This window comes from Schistocerca gregaria, chromosome 2, assembly GCF_023897955.1.
Source record: "Schistocerca gregaria isolate iqSchGreg1 chromosome 2, iqSchGreg1.2, whole genome shotgun sequence".
NCBI lineage: Eukaryota > Metazoa > Arthropoda > Insecta > Orthoptera > Acrididae > Schistocerca > Schistocerca gregaria.
Window position 1 is genome coordinate 716,112,130 of NC_064921.1, and position 16,306 is coordinate 716,128,435.

A 16,306-nucleotide genomic window follows, 5' to 3' on the forward strand; every position below is an offset into this window, starting at 1 on the left:
TCGTTTTACCTAAATTTCCATTACCTGTTCGTTACAAGAATACCGTGTGGCTTTCAACTGGTCTGCTTCGTCCAACAGCGATAGTAGTAACTAAACCGACAACAGTATCATTAAAAGTAGGTCAGACACAAAAGTCGGAGTTGCTCTGTAGCTCATGTTATTCTGCTTTCAAATGCAATTGTATGGCTGGGAGTAGGGGCGTACTCCTGTAATGCAGGCGTCCGGGAGGCCGTTGCTGTGGGAGACATCTGGGAACAACTACAGACACGGCCGTTTCATTAGCTCAGGAACGACCGCGATGCTCTTATCGAGCTCTGCAGATTGACCGGACTGCAGTGCGGAATTTTCGGCTAGTGGTGGCTCGGGGTTAAGAGAAGTCGGGAGCTGTGAGCAAAACTACATCGGGAAACCGAAACAGACGACTCATAACGAAAAGATTGCGGAATGTACTGCAAAAGCAAACGTTGGAGAAGACGAACTCTGAAGCCGTCGGTGCTTTAACAATCATTCCGTGCAGCAACGATAATCTGGGAAGAGCGAAGGGTGGGTTCCGCTCGACCACACAACAAACTTTATATAATGTTCTACTTGTTCTAAATTTGCGTTTCCAGATCATCAGTAAAATACTGTGTGATTTACACCTGGCTTGCTTCTTCCAAAAGCGATATTAAGAAATACATCGACTGCAACGTCATTAGGGGTCGCGGGTCCGGACGCCGGCGCGCCAGCGGCGGCCTGTCGGGGCTGCTGGTGCCTCCATGTAGAGCTACCGCTGGGCCCGGGCTCCTTGCCGCTAACGAAGTGATTGCTTTTGGTGACATCATATGCAATAGCGACTGCGCGAATTGACGGTAGCTCGTACGGAAAGCAAGAGTAGCTGATGCTACCGAGGACTCGGCCGCGAGCTTGTCCGACGACTTCTTGGGCTCTTATTCGTGGTGGCATTCAGACAGGCAAGGGTGCTGTCGATTGTTGCGTACGAATGCGAAATACCTGCATTGTGCGTTTCCGCAAAGTGATTTTTACGCCAAAGATGTGATCGTCCTGCAAGTTGTGTCACATGTGGATCTCAGAGCTTAGCAGTTTCCGTGGTGTAGCGGTTATCACGTCTACCTAACAGGCAGAAGGTCTCCGTTTCGATTCCGGGCGTAATCACTTTTTCGTCGCACTCAACAAGACACTTGCTACAATCTCTACTGTGAACATTTAAATCAATTTCAAACGTCCAACCACCAGGCTGCAGATGGCTCAAATGATACATGAAACTCTTTCAGAACCGGCTACTAGGTTTTTGTGCTTACCTGGAGGGCAGGAAATGCGCGGAACAGCCGCCGGCATGCCGGTAGTCGCCACACGTTTGCACAAAACGCAAGGGCTCGTCCGGGATTTGAACCCGGGACCTCCTGCACCCAAAGCAGGAATCATACCCCTAGACCAACGAGCCTTCTCGATGCACATGACTATCGCCTCCGTTCTTGCTATCACCGTGCAGAGCTGCTGCTCACCCAGCGTTCTCCCTGGCTGTTGCGGTTTGATTGTTTTTATCGTTGTCTTTTACTATAGCAACTTCTAGAATCGGACGGAGCTCGTAGCCGATGCCCTTGCTTACGCAGGAAAAATCTGTTGGAGCTACGGTTTTCCAGGTAGTACAACGGCAAAACCGTCGTTTCCGTGGTGTAGCGGTTATCACGTCTGCTTTACACGCAGAAGGTCCCCGGTTCGATCCCGGGCGGAAGCACGACTTTTTTTAAACCCGTTTTAGGATTCCATTTCCGAGATAACGTCACGTCTGCGTGTGCGGGATAATAAATGTCGTGTGCTACCTCATTTTACTGTCAAATGCTCTTGCTCCCATAGTGCACCGGTATTCAGTAACTCAGAACGCTCGTAGCTCCATTCTGGCCTGCAAAATTTAGTATCCATTTCTTCAAGACTACTTCAAGTTCGCTTCATACTGGCTTTCCTGATCTCTTTGCACTCGCCTTGTCACAACTCTGTTGAAGTGTGAACATAACTAATAGTGAGAAACTCGTAACTACGCTCAGTCTTGTATCCCACTCTTTGGTTGACGTTGTCGCTAATCAGATGAAGGTAGACTGCTCCACGATTGAGCTTCGTCTCCACTCACGGTGCACACGTTCTGCAAAGACAACCTTTGTTTTCCGTTGCATGCAAGATTACTGTCGGCTCTTCTACAGAAATCGACCTATGTAATTTACTGGTATCAGATTCTTGCCATATCAAACGGTCCCTTCATGACCGTAGGGCCACACACAGCGTGCTGCGGCACGCATCTGTTCTTCATTGCAGAGCTACAAACGTGGGTGAGCTCCACCTACTCTTCAGCACGGTCAAAACGATAGGGCTCGTCCGGGATTTGAACCCAGGACCTCCTGCACCCAAAGCAGGAATCATACCCCTAGACCAACGAACCACCTGCCGGTGGCAGTGAAGGTAATCCCAAGCAGTCCAGCTCCGAGGAACACAAACTTTCATGTAAATCAGAAAGAAAAGCGCTTTCTGAAGGCAGCGCCCACCACTGATGGAAAGAATATTAAAGGCAATGAATGTAGAGTGAATAATTTCATCGCACTCTGCAGATGAACAGACGGTGGTGTTTCACTTCCGTCATGTGCTTTCTTAGCGTCAAGGGAAGGCAAATGCACTAAACAAAAAAACACCGGGAAGCCGAAACACCAACTCATAACGAAAAGATAGCGGAATATACTGCAAGCAAAACTTCCAAACACGACTCCTGAAGGCGTCGGTGCCTTAAGAATTATTCCGTGCAGCAATGATCATCTACGAAGAGCCAACTGTATGTGTCGCTCCACCACGCAACTTTTTTTGATATCGTTTTACCTAAATTTCCATTACCTGTTCGTTACAAGAATACCGTGTGGCTTTCAACTGGTCTGCTTCGTCCAACAGCGATAGTAGTAACTAAACCGACAACAGTATCATTAAAAGTAGGTCAGACACAAAAGTCGGAGTTGCTCTGTAGCTCATGTTATTCTGCTTTCAAATGCAATTGTATGGCTGGGAGTAGGGGCGTACTCCTGTAATGCAGGCGTCCGGGAGGCCGTTGCTGTGGGAGACATCTGGGAACAACTACAGACACGGCCGTTTCATTAGCTCAGGAACGACCGCGATGCTCTTATCGAGCTCTGCAGATTGACCGGACTGCAGTGCGGAATTTTCGGCTAGTGGTGGCTCGGGGTTAAGAGAAGTCGGGAGCTGTGAGCAAAACTACATCGGGAAACCGAAACAGACGACTCATAACGAAAAGATTGCGGAATGTACTGCAAAAGCAAACGTTGGAGAAGACGAACTCTGAAGCCGTCGCTGCTTTAACAATCATTCCGTGCAGCAACGATAATCTGGGAAGAGCGAAGGGTGGGTTCCGCTCGACCACACAACAAACTTTATATAATGTTCTACTTGTTCTAAATTTGCGTTTCCAGATCATCAGTAAAATACTGTGTGATTTACACCTGGCTTGCTTCTTCCAAAAGCGATATTAAGAAATACATCGACTGCAACGTCATTAGGGGTCGCGGGTCCGGACGCCGGCGCGCCAGCGGCGGAATGTCGGGGCTGCTGGTGCCTTCATGTAGATCTACCGCTGGGCCCGGGCTCCTTGCCGCTAACGAAGTGATTGCTTTTGGTGACATCATATGCAATAGCGACTGCGCGAATTGACGGTAGCTCGTACGGAAAGCAAGAGTAGCTGATGCTACCGAGGACTCGGCCGCGAGCTTGTCCGACGACTTCTTGGGCTCTTATTCGTGGTGGCATTCAGACAGGCAAGGGTGCTGTCGATTGTTGCGTACGAATGCGAAATACCTGCATTGTGCGTTTCCGCAAAGTGATTTTTACGCCAAAGATGTGATCGTCCTGCAAGTTGTGTCACATGTGGATCTCAGAGCTTAGCAGTTTCCGTGGTGTAGCGGTTATCACGTCTACCTAACAGGCAGAAGGTCTCCGTTTCGATTCCGGGCGTAATCACTTTTTCGTCGCACTCAACAAGACACTTGCTACAATCTCTACTGTGAACATTTAAATCAATTTCAAACGTCCAACCACCAGGCTGCAGATGGCTCAAATGATACATGAAACTCTTTCAGAACCGGCTACTAGGTTTTTGTGCTTACCTGGAGGGCAGGAAATGCGCGGAACAGCCGCCGGCATGCCGGTAGTCGCCACACGTTTGCACAAAACGCAAGGGCTCGTCCGGGATTTGAACCCGGGACCTCCTGCACCCGAAGCAGGAATCATACCCCTAGACCAACGAGCCTTCTCGATGCACATGACTATCGCCTCCGTTCTTGCTATCACCGTGCAGAGCTGCTGCTCACCCAGCGTTCTCCCTGGCTGTTGCGGTTTGATTGTTTTTATCGTTGTCTTTTACTATAGCAACTTCTAGAATCGGACGGAGCTCGTAGCCGATGCCCTTGCTTACGCAGGAAAAATCTGTTGGAGCTACGGTTTTCCAGGTAGTACAACGGCAAAACCGTCGTTTCCGTGGTGTAGCGGTTATCACGTCTGCTTTACACGCAGAAGGTCCCCGGTTCGATCCCGGGCGGAAGCACGACTTTTTTTAAACCCGTTTTAGGATTCCATTTCCGAGATAACGTCACGTCTGCGTGTGCGGGATAATAAATGTCGTGTGCTACCTCATTTTACTGTCAAATGCTCTTGCTCCCATAGTGCACCGGTATTCAGTAACTCAGAACGCTCGTAGCTCCATTCTGGCCTGCAAAATTTAGTATCCATTTCTTCAAGACTACTTCAAGTTCGCTTCATACTGGCTTTCCTGATCTCTTTGCACTCGCCTTGTCACAACTCTGTTGAAGTGTGAACATAACTAATAGTGAGAAACTCGTAACTACGCTCAGTCTTGTATCCCACTCTTTGGTTGACGTTGTCGCTAATCAGATGAAGGTAGACTGCTCCACGATTGAGCTTCGTCTCCACTCACGGTGCACACGTTCTGCAAAGACAACCTTTGTTTTCCGTTGCATGCAAGATTACTGTCGGCTCTTCTACAGAAATCGACCTATGTAATTTACTGGTATCAGATTCTTGCCATATCAAACGGTCCCTTCATGACCGTAGGGCCACACACAGCGTGCTGCGGCACGCATCTGTTCTTCATTGCAGAGCTACAAACGTGGGTGTGCTCCACCTACTCTTCAGCACGGTCAAAACGATAGGGCTCGTCCGGGATTTGAACCCAGGACCTCCTGCACCCAAAGCAGGAATCATACCCCTAGACCAACGAACCACCTGCCGGTGGCAGTGAAGGTAATCCCAAGCAGTCCAGCTCCGAGGAACACAAACTTTCATGTAAATCAGAAAGAAAAGCGCTTTCTGAAGGCAGCGCCCACCACTGATGGAAAGAATATTAAAGGCAATGAATGTAGAGTGAATAATTTCATCGCACTCTGCAGATGAACAGACGGTGGTGTTTCACTTCCGTCATGTGCTTTCTTAGCGTCAAGGGAAGGCAAATGCACTAAACAAAAAAACACCGGGAAGCCGAAACACCAACTCATAACGAAAAGATAGCGGAATATACTGCAAGCAAAACTTCCAAACACGACTCCTGAAGGCGTCGGTGCCTTAAGAATTATTCCGTGCAGCAATGATCATCTACGAAGAGCCAACTGTATGTGTCGCTCCACCACGCAACTTTTTTTGATATCGTTTTACCTAAATTTCCATTACCTGTTCGTTACAAGAATACCGTGTGGCTTTCAACTGGTCTGCTTCGTCCAACAGCGATAGTAGTAACTAAACCGACAACAGTATCATTAAAAGTAGGTCAGACACAAAAGTCGGAGTTGCTCTGTAGCTCATGTTATTCTGCTTTCAAATGCAATTGTATGGCTGGGAGTAGGGGCGTACTCCTGTAATGCAGGCGTCCGGGAGGCCGTTGCTGTGGGAGACATCTGGGAACAACTACAGACACGGCCGTTTCATTAGCTCAGGAACGACCGCGATGCTCTTATCGAGCTCTGCAGATTGACCGGACTGCAGTGCGGAATTTTCGGCTAGTGGTGGCTCGGGGTTAAGAGAAGTCGGGAGCTGTGAGCAAAACTACATCGGGAAACCGAAACAGACGACTCATAACGAAAAGATTGCGGAATGTACTGCAAAAGCAAACGTTGGAGAAGACGAACTCTGAAGCCGTCGCTGCTTTAACAATCATTCCGTGCAGCAACGATAATCTGGGAAGAGCGAAGGGTGGGTTCCGCTCGACCACACAACAAACTTTATATAATGTTCTACTTGTTCTAAATTTGCGTTTCCAGATCATCAGTAAAATACTGTGTGATTTACACCTGGCTTGCTTCTTCCAAAAGCGATATTAAGAAATACATCGACTGCAACGTCATTAGGGGTCGCGGGTCCGGACGCCGGCGCGCCAGCGGCGGCCTGTCGGGGCTGCTGGTGCCTTCATGTAGAGCTACCGCTGGGCCCGGGCTCCTTGCCGCTAACGAAGTGATTGCTTTTGGTGACATCATATGCAATAGCGACTGCGCGAATTGACGGTAGCTCGTACGGAAAGCAAGAGTAACTGATGCTACCGAGGACTCGGCCGCGAGCTTGTCCGACGACTTCTTTGGCTCTTATTCGTGGTGGCATTCAGACAGGCAAGGGTGCTGTCGATTGTTGCGTACGAATGCGAAATACCTGCATTGTGCGTTTCCGCAAAGTGATTTTTACGCCAAAGATGTGATCGTCCTGCAAGTTGTGTCACATGTGGATCTCAGAGCTTAGCAGTTTCCGTGGTGTAGCGGTTATCACGTCTACCTAACAGGCAGAAGGTCTCCGTTTCGATTCCGGGCGTAATCACTTTTTCGTCGCACTCAACAAGACACTTGCTACAATCCGCTGGGCCCGGGCTCCTTGCCGCTAACGAAGTGATTGCTTTTGGTGACATCATATGCAATAGCGACTGCGCGAATTGACGGTAGCTCGTACGGAAAGCAAGAGTAGCTGATGCTACCGAGGACTCGGCCGCGAGCTTGTCCGACGACTTCTTGGGCTCTTATTCGTGGTGGCATTCAGACAGGCAAGGGTGCTGTCGATTGTTGCGTACGAATGCGAAATACCTGCATTGTGCGTTTCCGCAAAGTGATTTTTACGCCAAAGATGTGATCGTCCTGCAAGTTGTGTCACATGTGGATCTCAGAGCTTAGCAGTTTCCGTGGTGTAGCGGTTATCACGTCTACCTAACAGGCAGAAGGTCTCCGTTTCGATTCCGGGCGTAATCACTTTTTCGTCGCACTCAACAAGACACTTGCTACAATCTCTACTGTGAACATTTAAATCAATTTCAAACGTCCAACCACCAGGCTGCAGATGGCTCAAATGATACATCAAACTCTTTCAGAACCGGCTACTAGGTTTTTGTGCTTACCTGGAGGGCAGGAAATGCGCGGAACAGCCGCCGGCATGCCGGTAGTCGCCACACGTTTGCACAAAACGCAAGGGCTCGTCCGGGATTTGACCCGGGACCTCCTGCACCCAAAGCAGGAATCATACCCCTAGACCAACGAGCCTTCTCGATGCACATGACTATCGCCTCCGTTCTTGCTATCACCGTGCAGAGCTGCTGCTCACCCAGCGTTCTCCCTGGCTGTTGCGGTTTGATTGTTTTTATCGTTGTCTTTTACTATAGCAACTTCTAGAATCGGACGGAGCTCGTAGCCGATGCCCTTGCTTACGCAGGAAAAATCTGTTGGAGCTACGGTTTTCCAGGTAGTACAACGGCAAAACCGTCGTTTCCGTGGTGTAGCGGTTATCACGTCTGCTTTACACGCAGAAGGTCCCCGGTTCGATCCCGGGCGGAAGCACGACTTTTTTTAAACCCGTTTTAGGATTCCATTTCCGAGATAACGTCACGTCTGCGTGTGCGGGATAATAAATGTCGTGTGCTACCTCATTTTACTGTCAAATGCTCTTGCTCCCATAGTGCACCGGTATTCAGTAACTCAGAACGCTCGTAGCTCCATTCTGGCCTGCAAAATTTAGTATCCATTTCTTCAAGACTACTTCAAGTTCGCTTCATACTGGCTTTCCTGATCTCTTTGCACTCGCCTTGTCACAACTCTGTTGAAGTGTGAACATAACTAATAGTGAGAAACTCGTAACTACGCTCAGTCTTGTATCCCACTCTTTGGTTGACGTTGTCGCTAATCAGATGAAGGTAGACTGCTCCACGATTGAGCTTCGTCTCCACTCACGGTGCACACGTTCTGCAAAGACAACCTTTGTTTTCCGTTGCATGCAAGATTACTGTCGGCTCTTCTACAGAAATCGACCTATGTAATTTACTGGTATCAGATTCTTGCCATATCAAACGGTCCCTTCATGACCGTAGGGCCACACACAGCGTGCTGCGGCACGCATCTGTTCTTCATTGCAGAGCTACAAACGTGGGTGAGCTCCACCTACTCTTCAGCACGGTCAAAACGATAGGGCTCGTCCGGGATTTGAACCCAGGACCTCCTGCACCCAAAGCAGGAATCATACCCCTAGACCAACGAACCACCTGCCGGTGGCAGTGAAGGTAATCCCAAGCAGTCCAGCTCCGAGGAACACAAACTTTCATGTAAATCAGAAAGAAAAGCGCTTTCTGAAGGCAGCGCCCACCACTGATGGAAAGAATATTAAAGGCAATGAATGTAGAGTGAATAATTTCATCGCACTCTGCAGATGAACAGACGGTGGTGTTTCACTTCCGTCATGTGCTTTCTTAGCGTCAAGGGAAGGCAAATGCACTAAACAAAAAAACACCGGGAAGCCGAAACACCAACTCATAACGAAAAGATAGCGGAATATACTGCAAGCAAAACTTCCAAACACGACTCCTGAAGGCGTCGGTGCCTTAAGAATTATTCCGTGCAGCAATGATCATCTTCGAAGAGCCAACTGTATGTGTCGCTCCACCACGCAACTTTTTTTGATATCGTTTTACCTAAATTTCCATTACCTGTTCGTTACAAGAATACCGTGTGGCTTTCAACTGGTCTGCTTCGTCCAACAGCGATAGTAGTAACTAAACCGACAACAGTATCATTAAAAGTAGGTCAGACACAAAAGTCGGAGTTGCTCTGTAGCTCATGTTATTCTGCTTTCAAATGCAATTGTATGGCTGGGAGTAGGGGCGTACTCCTGTAATGCAGGCGTCCGGGAGGCCGTTGCTGTGGGAGACATCTGGGAACAACTACAGACACGGCCGTTTCATTAGCTCAGGAACGACCGCGATGCTCTTATCGAGCTCTGCAGATTGACCGGACTGCAGTGCGGAATTTTCGGCTAGTGGTGGCTCGGGGTTAAGAGAAGTCGGGAGCTGTGAGCAAAACTACATCGGGAAACCGAAACAGACGACTCATAACGAAAAGATTGCGGAATGTACTGCAAAAGCAAACGTTGGAGAAGACGAACTCTGAAGCCGTCGCTGCTTTAACAATCATTCCGTGCAGCAACGATAATCTGGGAAGAGCGAAGGGTGGGTTCCGCTCGACCACACAACAAACTTTATATAATGTTCTACTTGTTCTAAATTTGCGTTTCCAGATCATCAGTAAAATACTGTGTGATTTACACCTGGCTTGCTTCTTCCAAAAGCGATATTAAGAAATACATCGACTGCAACGTCATTAGGGGTCGCGGGTCCGGACGCCGGCGCGCCAGCGGCGGAATGTCGGGGCTGCTGGTGCCTTCATGTAGAGCTACCGCTGGGCCCGGGCTCCTTGCCGCTAACGAAGTGATTGCTTTTGGTGACATCATATGCAATAGCGACTGCGCGAATTGACGGTAGCTCGTACGGAAAGCAAGAGTAGCTGATGCTACCGAGGACTCGGCCGCGAGCTTGTCCGACGACTTCTTGGGCTCTTATTCGTGGTGGCATTCAGACAGGCAAGGGTGCTGTCGATTGTTGCGTACGAATGCGAAATACCTGCATTGTGCGTTTCCGCAAAGTGATTTTTACGCCAAAGATGTGATCGTCCTGCAAGTTGTGTCACATGTGGATCTCAGAGCTTAGCAGTTTCCGTGGTGTAGCGGTTATCACGTCTACATAACAGGCAGAAGGTCTCCGTTTCGATTCCGGGCGTAATCACTTTTTCGTCGCACTCAACAAGACACTTGCTACAATCCGCTGGGCCCGGGCTCCTTGCCGCTAACGAAGTGATTGCTTTTGGTGACATCATATGCAATAGCGACTGCGCGAATTGACGGTAGCTCGTACGGAAAGCAAGAGTAGCTGATGCTACCGAGGACTCGGCCGCGAGCTTGTCCGACGACTTCTTGGGCTCTTATTCGTGGTGGCATTCAGACAGGCAAGGGTGCTGTCGATTGTTGCGTACGAATGCGAAATACCTGGAGGGCAGGAAATGCGCGGAACAGCCGCCGGCATGCCGGTAGTCGCCACACGTTTGCACAAAACGCAAGGGCTCGTCCGGGATATGAACCCGGGACATCCTGCACCCGAAGCAGGAATCATACCACTAGACCAACGAGCCTTCTCGATGCACATGACTATCGCCTCCGTTCTTGCTATCACCGTGCAGAGCTGCTGCTCACCCAGCGTTCTCCCTGGCTGTTGCGGTTTGATTGTTTTTATCGTTGTCTTTTACTATAGCAACTTCTAGAATCGGACGGAGCTCGTAGCCGATGCCCTTGCTTACGCAGGAAAAATCTGTTGGAGCTACGGTTTTCCAGGTAGTACAACGGCAAAACCGTCGTTTCCGTGGTGTAGCGGTTATCACGTCTGCTTTACACGCAGAAGGTCCCCGGTTCGATCCCGGGCGGAAGCACGACTTTTTTTAAACCCGTTTTAGGATTCCATTTCCGAGATAACGTCACGTCTGCGTGTGCGGGATAATAAATGTCGTGTGCTACCTCATTTTACTGTCAAATGCTCTTGCTCCCATAGTGCACCGGTATTCAGTAACTCAGAACGCTCGTAGCTCCATTCTGGCCTGCAAAATTTAGTATCCATTTCTTCAAGACTACTTCAAGTTCGCTTCATACTGGCTTTCCTGATCTCTTTGCACTCGCCTTGTCACAACTCTGTTGAAGTGTGAACATAACTAATAGTGAGAAACTCGTAACTACGCTCAGTCTTGTATCCCACTCTTTGGTTGACGTTGTCGCTAATCAGATGAAGGTAGACTGCTCCACGATTGAGCTTCGTCTCCACTCACGGTGCACACGTTCTGCAAAGACAACCTTTGTTTTCCGTTCCATGCAAGATTACTGTCGGCTCTTCTACAGAAATCGACCTATGTAATTTACTGGTATCAGATTCTTGCCATATCAAACGGTCCCTTCATGACCGTAGGGCCACACACAGCGTGCTGCGGCACGCATCTGTTCTTCATTGCAGAGCTACAAACGTGGGTGAGCTCCACCTACTCTTCAGCACGGTCAAAACGATAGGGCTCGTCCGGGATTTGAACCCGGGACCTCCTGCACCCAAAGCAGGAATCATACCCCTAGACCAACGAGCCACCTACCGGTGGCAGTGAAGGTAATCCCAAGCAGTCCAGCTCCGAGGAACACAAACTTTCATGTAAATCAGAAAGAAAAGCGCTTTCTGAAGGCAGCGCCCACCACTGATGGAAAGAATATTAAAGGCAATGAATGTAGAGTGAATAATTTCATCGCACTCTGCAGATGAACAGACGGTGGTGTTTCACTTTCGTCATGTGCTTTCTTAGCGTCAAGGGAAGGCAAATGCACTAAACAAAAAAACACCGGGAAGCCGAAACACCAACTCATAACGAAAAGATAGCGGAATATACTGCAAGCAAAACTTCCAAACACGACTCCTGAAGGCGTCGGTGCCTTAAGAATTATTCCGTGCAGCAATGATCATCTACGAAGAGCCAACTGTATGTGTCGCTCCACCACGCAACTTTTTTTGATATCGTTTTACCTAAATTTCCATTACCTGTTCGTTACAAGAATACCGTGTGGCTTTCAACTGGTCTGCTTCGTCCAACAGCGATAGTAGTAACTAAACCGACAACAGTATCATTAAAAGTAGGTCAGACACAAAAGTCGGAGTTGCTCTGTAGCTCATGTTATTCTGCTTTCAAATGCAATTGTATGGCTGGGAGTAGGGGCGTACTCCTGTAATGCAGGCGTCCGGGAGGCCGTTGCTGTGGGAGACATCTGGGAACAACTACAGACACGGCCGTTTCATTAGCTCAGGAACGACCGCGATGCTCTTATCGAGCTCTGCAGATTGACCGGACTGCAGTGCGGAATTTTCGGCTAGTGGTGGCTCGGGGTTAAGAGAAGTCGGGAGCTGTGAGCAAAACTACATCGGGAAACCGAAACAGACGACTCATAACGAAAAGATTGCGGAATGTACTGCAAAAGCAAACGTTGGAGAAGACGAACTCTGAAGCCGTCGCTGCTTTAACAATCATTCCGTGCAGCAACGATAATCTGGGAAGAGCGAAGGGTGGGTTCCGCTCGACCACACAACAAATTTTATATAATGTTCTACTTGTTCTAAATTTGCGTTTCCAGATCATCAGTAAAATACTGTGTGATTTACACCTGGCTTGCTTCTTCCAAAAGCGATATTAAGAAATACATCGACTGCAACGTCATTAGGGGTCGCGGGTCCGGACGCCGGCGCGCCAGCGGCGGCCTGTCGGGGCTGCTGGTGCCTCCATGTAGAGCTACCGCTGGGCCCGGGCTCCTTGCCGCTAACGAAGTGATTGCTTTTGGTGACATCATATGCAATAGCGACTGCGCGAATTGACGGTAGCTCGTACGGAAAGCAAGAGTAGCTGATGCTACCGAGGACTCGGCCGCGAGCTTGTCCGACGACTTCTTGGGCTCTTATTCGTGGTGGCATTCAGACAGGCAAGGGTGCTGTCGATTGTTGCGTACGAATGCGAAATACCTGCATTGTGCGTTTCCGCAAAGTGATTTTTACGCCAAAGTTGTGATCGTCCTGCAAGTTGTGTCACATGTGGATCTCAGAGTTTAGCAGTTTCCGTGGTGTAGCGGTTATCACGTCTGCCTAACAGGCAGAAGGTCTCCGTTTCGATTCCGGGCGTAATCACTTTTTCGTCGCACTCAACAAGACACTTGCTACAATCTCTACTGTGAACATTTAAATCAATTTCAAACGTCCAACCACCAGGCTGCAGATGGCTCAAATGATACATGAAACTCTTTCAGAACCGGCTACTAGGTTTTTGTGCTTACCTGGAGGGCAGGAAATGCGCGGAACAGCCGCCGGCATGCCGGTAGTCGCCACACGTTTGCACAAAACGCAAGGGCTCGTCCGGGATTTGAGCCCGGGACCTCCTGCACCCGAAGCAGGAATCATACCCCTAGACCAACGAGCCTTCTCGATGCACATGACTATCGCCTCCGTTCTTGCTATCACCGTGCAGAGCTGCTGCTCACCCAGCGTTCTCCCTGGCTGTTGCGGTTTGATTGTTTTTATCGTTGTCTTTTACTATAGCAACTTCTAGAATCGGACGGAGCTCGTAGCCGATGCCCTTGCTTACGCAGGAAAAATCTGTTGGAGCTACGGTTTTCCAGGTAGTACAACGGCAAAACCGTCGTTTCCGTGGTGTAGCGGTTATCACGTCTGCTTTACACGCAGAAGGTCCCCGGTTCGATCCCGGGCGGAAGCACGACTTTTTTTTAAACCCGTTTTAGGATTCCATTTCCGAGATAACGTCACGTCTGCGTGTGCGGGATAATAAATGTCGTGTGCTACCTCATTTTACTGTCAAATGCTCTTGCTCCCATAGTGCACCGGTATTCAGTAACTCAGAACGCTCGTAGCTCCATTCTGGCCTGCAAAATTTAGTATCCATTTCTTCAAGACTACTTCAAGTTCGCTTCATACTGGCTTTCCTGATCTCTTTGCACTCGCCTTGTCACAACTCTGTTGAAGTGTGAACATAACTAATAGTGAGAAACTCGTAACTACGCTCAGTCTTGTATCCCACTCTTTGGTTGACGTTGTCGCTAATCAGATGAAGGTAGACTGCTCCACGATTGAGCTTCGTCTCCACTCACGGTGCACACGTTCTGCAAAGACAACCTTTGTTTTCCGTTCCATGCAAGATTACTGTCGGCTCTTCTACAGAAATCGACCTATGTAATTTACTGGTATCAGATTCTTGCCATATCAAACGGTCCCTTCATGACCGTAGGGCCACACACAGCGTGCTGCGGCACGCATCTGTTCTTCATTGCAGAGCTACAAACGTGGGTGAGCTCCACCTACTCTTCAGCACGGTCAAAACGATAGGGCTCGTCCGGGATTTGAACCCGGGACCTCCTGCACCCAAAGCAGGAATCATACCCCTAGACCAACGAGCCACCTACCGGTGGCAGTGAAGGTAATCCCAAGCAGTCCAGCTCCGAGGAACACAAACTTTCATGTAAATCAGAAAGAAAAGCGCTTTCTGAAGGCAGCGCCCACCACTGATGGAAAGAATATTAAAGGCAATGAATGTAGAGTGAATAATTTCATCGCACTCTGCAGATGAACAGACGGTGGTGTTTCACTTTCGTCATGTGCTTTCTTAGCGTCAAGGGAAGGCAAATGCACTAAACAAAAAAACACCGGGAAGCCGAAACACCAACTCATAACGAAAAGATAGCGGAATATACTGCAAGCAAAACTTCCAAACACGACTCCTGAAGGCGTCGGTGCCTTAAGAATTATTCCGTGCAGCAATGATCATCTACGAAGAGCCAACTGTATGTGTCGCTCCACCACGCAACTTTTTTTGATATCGTTTTACCTAAATTTCCATTACCTGTTCGTTACAAGAATACCGTGTGGCTTTCAACTGGTCTGCTTCGTCCAACAGCGATAGTAGTAACTAAACCGACAACAGTATCATTAAAAGTAGGTCAGACACAAAAGTCGGAGTTGCTCTGTAGCTCATGTTATTCTGCTTTCAAATGCAATTGTATGGCTGGGAGTAGGGGCGTACTCCTGTAATGCAGGCGTCCGGGAGGCCGTTGCTGTGGGAGACATCTGGGAACAACTACAGACACGGCCGTTTCATTAGCTCAGGAACGACCGCGATGCTCTTATCGAGCTCTGCAGATTGACCGGACTGCAGTGCGGAATTTTCGGCTAGTGGTGGCTCGGGGTTAAGAGAAGTCGGGAGCTGTGAGCAAAACTACATCGGGAAACCGAAACAGACGACTCATAACGAAAAGATTGCGGAATGTACTGCAAAAGCAAACGTTGGAGAAGACGAACTCTGAAGCCGTCGCTGCTTTAACAATCATTCCGTGCAGCAACGATAATCTGGGAAGAGCGAAGGGTGGGTTCCGCTCGACCACACAACAAATTTTATATAATGTTCTACTTGTTCTAAATTTGCGTTTCCAGATCATCAGTAAAATACTGTGTGATTTACACCTGGCTTGCTTCTTCCAAAAGCGATATTAAGAAATACATCGACTGCAACGTCATTAGGGGTCGCGGGTCCGGACGCCGGCGCGCCAGCGGCGGCCTGTCGGGGCTGCTGGTGCCTCCATGTAGAGCTACCGCTGGGCCCGGGCTCCTTGCCGCTAACGAAGTGATTGCTTTTGGTGACATCATATGCAATAGCGACTGCGCGAATTGACGGTAGCTCGTACGGAAAGCAAGAGTAGCTGATGCTACCGAGGACTCGGCCGCGAGCTTGTCCGACGACTTCTTGGGCTCTTATTCGTGGTGGCATTCAGACAGGCAAGGGTGCTGTCGATTGTTGCGTACGAATGCGAAATACCTGCATTGTGCGTTTCCGCAAAGTGATTTTTACGCCAAAGTTGTGATCGTCCTGCAAGTTGTGTCACATGTGGATCTCAGAGTTTAGCAGTTTCCGTGGTGTAGCGGTTATCACGTCTGCCTAACAGGCAGAAGGTCTCCGTTTCGATTCCGGGCGTAATCACTTTTTCGTCGCACTCAACAAGACACTTGCTACAATCTCTACTGTGAACATTTAAATCAATTTCAAACGTCCAACCACCAGGCTGCAGATGGCTCAAATGATACATGAAACTCTTTCAGAACCGGCTACTAGGTTTTTGTGCTTACCTGGAGGGCAGGAAATGCGCGGAACAGCCGCCGGCATGCCGGTAGTCGCCACACGTTTGCACAAAACGCAAGGGCTCGTCCGGGATTTGAGCCCGGGACCTCCTGCACCCGAAGCAGGAATCATACCCCTAGACCAACGAGCCTTCTCGATGCACATGACTATCGCCTCCGTTCTTGCTATCACCGTGCAGAGCTGCTGCTCAC

General features: G+C 49.1%; 16 non-coding genes across 16 annotated transcripts; 5 read left to right on the forward strand and 11 right to left on the reverse strand.

The window, feature by feature from the left end:
- Nucleotides 1–1,372: 1,372 nt before the first annotated feature.
- On the reverse strand, nt 1,373–1,444 carry Trnap-ugg (transfer RNA proline (anticodon UGG)). The gene has a single exon. It is a non-coding gene; the product is annotated as a tRNA-Pro (tRNA).
- A 221-nt stretch (nt 1,445–1,665) lies between these two features.
- Nucleotides 1,666–1,738, forward strand: Trnav-uac (transfer RNA valine (anticodon UAC)). The gene has a single exon. It is a non-coding gene; the product is annotated as a tRNA-Val (tRNA).
- A 624-nt stretch (nt 1,739–2,362) lies between these two features.
- Nucleotides 2,363–2,434, reverse strand: Trnap-ugg (transfer RNA proline (anticodon UGG)). The gene has a single exon. It is a non-coding gene; the product is annotated as a tRNA-Pro (tRNA).
- A 1,791-nt stretch (nt 2,435–4,225) lies between these two features.
- Trnap-cgg (transfer RNA proline (anticodon CGG)) lies at nt 4,226–4,297 on the reverse strand. The gene has a single exon. It is a non-coding gene; the product is annotated as a tRNA-Pro (tRNA).
- A 221-nt stretch (nt 4,298–4,518) lies between these two features.
- On the forward strand, nt 4,519–4,591 carry Trnav-uac (transfer RNA valine (anticodon UAC)). The gene has a single exon. It is a non-coding gene; the product is annotated as a tRNA-Val (tRNA).
- Nucleotides 4,592–5,215: 624 nt separating this feature from the next.
- Nucleotides 5,216–5,287, reverse strand: Trnap-ugg (transfer RNA proline (anticodon UGG)). The gene has a single exon. It is a non-coding gene; the product is annotated as a tRNA-Pro (tRNA).
- Nucleotides 5,288–7,500: 2,213 nt separating this feature from the next.
- Trnap-ugg (transfer RNA proline (anticodon UGG)) lies at nt 7,501–7,571 on the reverse strand. The gene has a single exon. It is a non-coding gene; the product is annotated as a tRNA-Pro (tRNA).
- A 221-nt stretch (nt 7,572–7,792) lies between these two features.
- On the forward strand, nt 7,793–7,865 carry Trnav-uac (transfer RNA valine (anticodon UAC)). The gene has a single exon. It is a non-coding gene; the product is annotated as a tRNA-Val (tRNA).
- A 624-nt stretch (nt 7,866–8,489) lies between these two features.
- Trnap-ugg (transfer RNA proline (anticodon UGG)) lies at nt 8,490–8,561 on the reverse strand. Its single transcript has one exon. It is a non-coding gene; the product is annotated as a tRNA-Pro (tRNA).
- Nucleotides 8,562–10,466: 1,905 nt separating this feature from the next.
- On the reverse strand, nt 10,467–10,538 carry Trnap-cgg (transfer RNA proline (anticodon CGG)). The gene has a single exon. It is a non-coding gene; the product is annotated as a tRNA-Pro (tRNA).
- A 221-nt stretch (nt 10,539–10,759) lies between these two features.
- Nucleotides 10,760–10,832, forward strand: Trnav-uac (transfer RNA valine (anticodon UAC)). The gene has a single exon. It is a non-coding gene; the product is annotated as a tRNA-Val (tRNA).
- A 624-nt stretch (nt 10,833–11,456) lies between these two features.
- On the reverse strand, nt 11,457–11,528 carry Trnap-ugg (transfer RNA proline (anticodon UGG)). Its single transcript has one exon. It is a non-coding gene; the product is annotated as a tRNA-Pro (tRNA).
- Nucleotides 11,529–13,319: 1,791 nt separating this feature from the next.
- On the reverse strand, nt 13,320–13,391 carry Trnap-cgg (transfer RNA proline (anticodon CGG)). Its single transcript has one exon. It is a non-coding gene; the product is annotated as a tRNA-Pro (tRNA).
- A 221-nt stretch (nt 13,392–13,612) lies between these two features.
- Nucleotides 13,613–13,685, forward strand: Trnav-uac (transfer RNA valine (anticodon UAC)). Its single transcript has one exon. It is a non-coding gene; the product is annotated as a tRNA-Val (tRNA).
- A 625-nt stretch (nt 13,686–14,310) lies between these two features.
- Nucleotides 14,311–14,382, reverse strand: Trnap-ugg (transfer RNA proline (anticodon UGG)). The gene has a single exon. It is a non-coding gene; the product is annotated as a tRNA-Pro (tRNA).
- A 1,791-nt stretch (nt 14,383–16,173) lies between these two features.
- Nucleotides 16,174–16,245, reverse strand: Trnap-cgg (transfer RNA proline (anticodon CGG)). Its single transcript has one exon. It is a non-coding gene; the product is annotated as a tRNA-Pro (tRNA).
- Between the last annotated feature and the right edge of the window lie 61 nt (nt 16,246–16,306).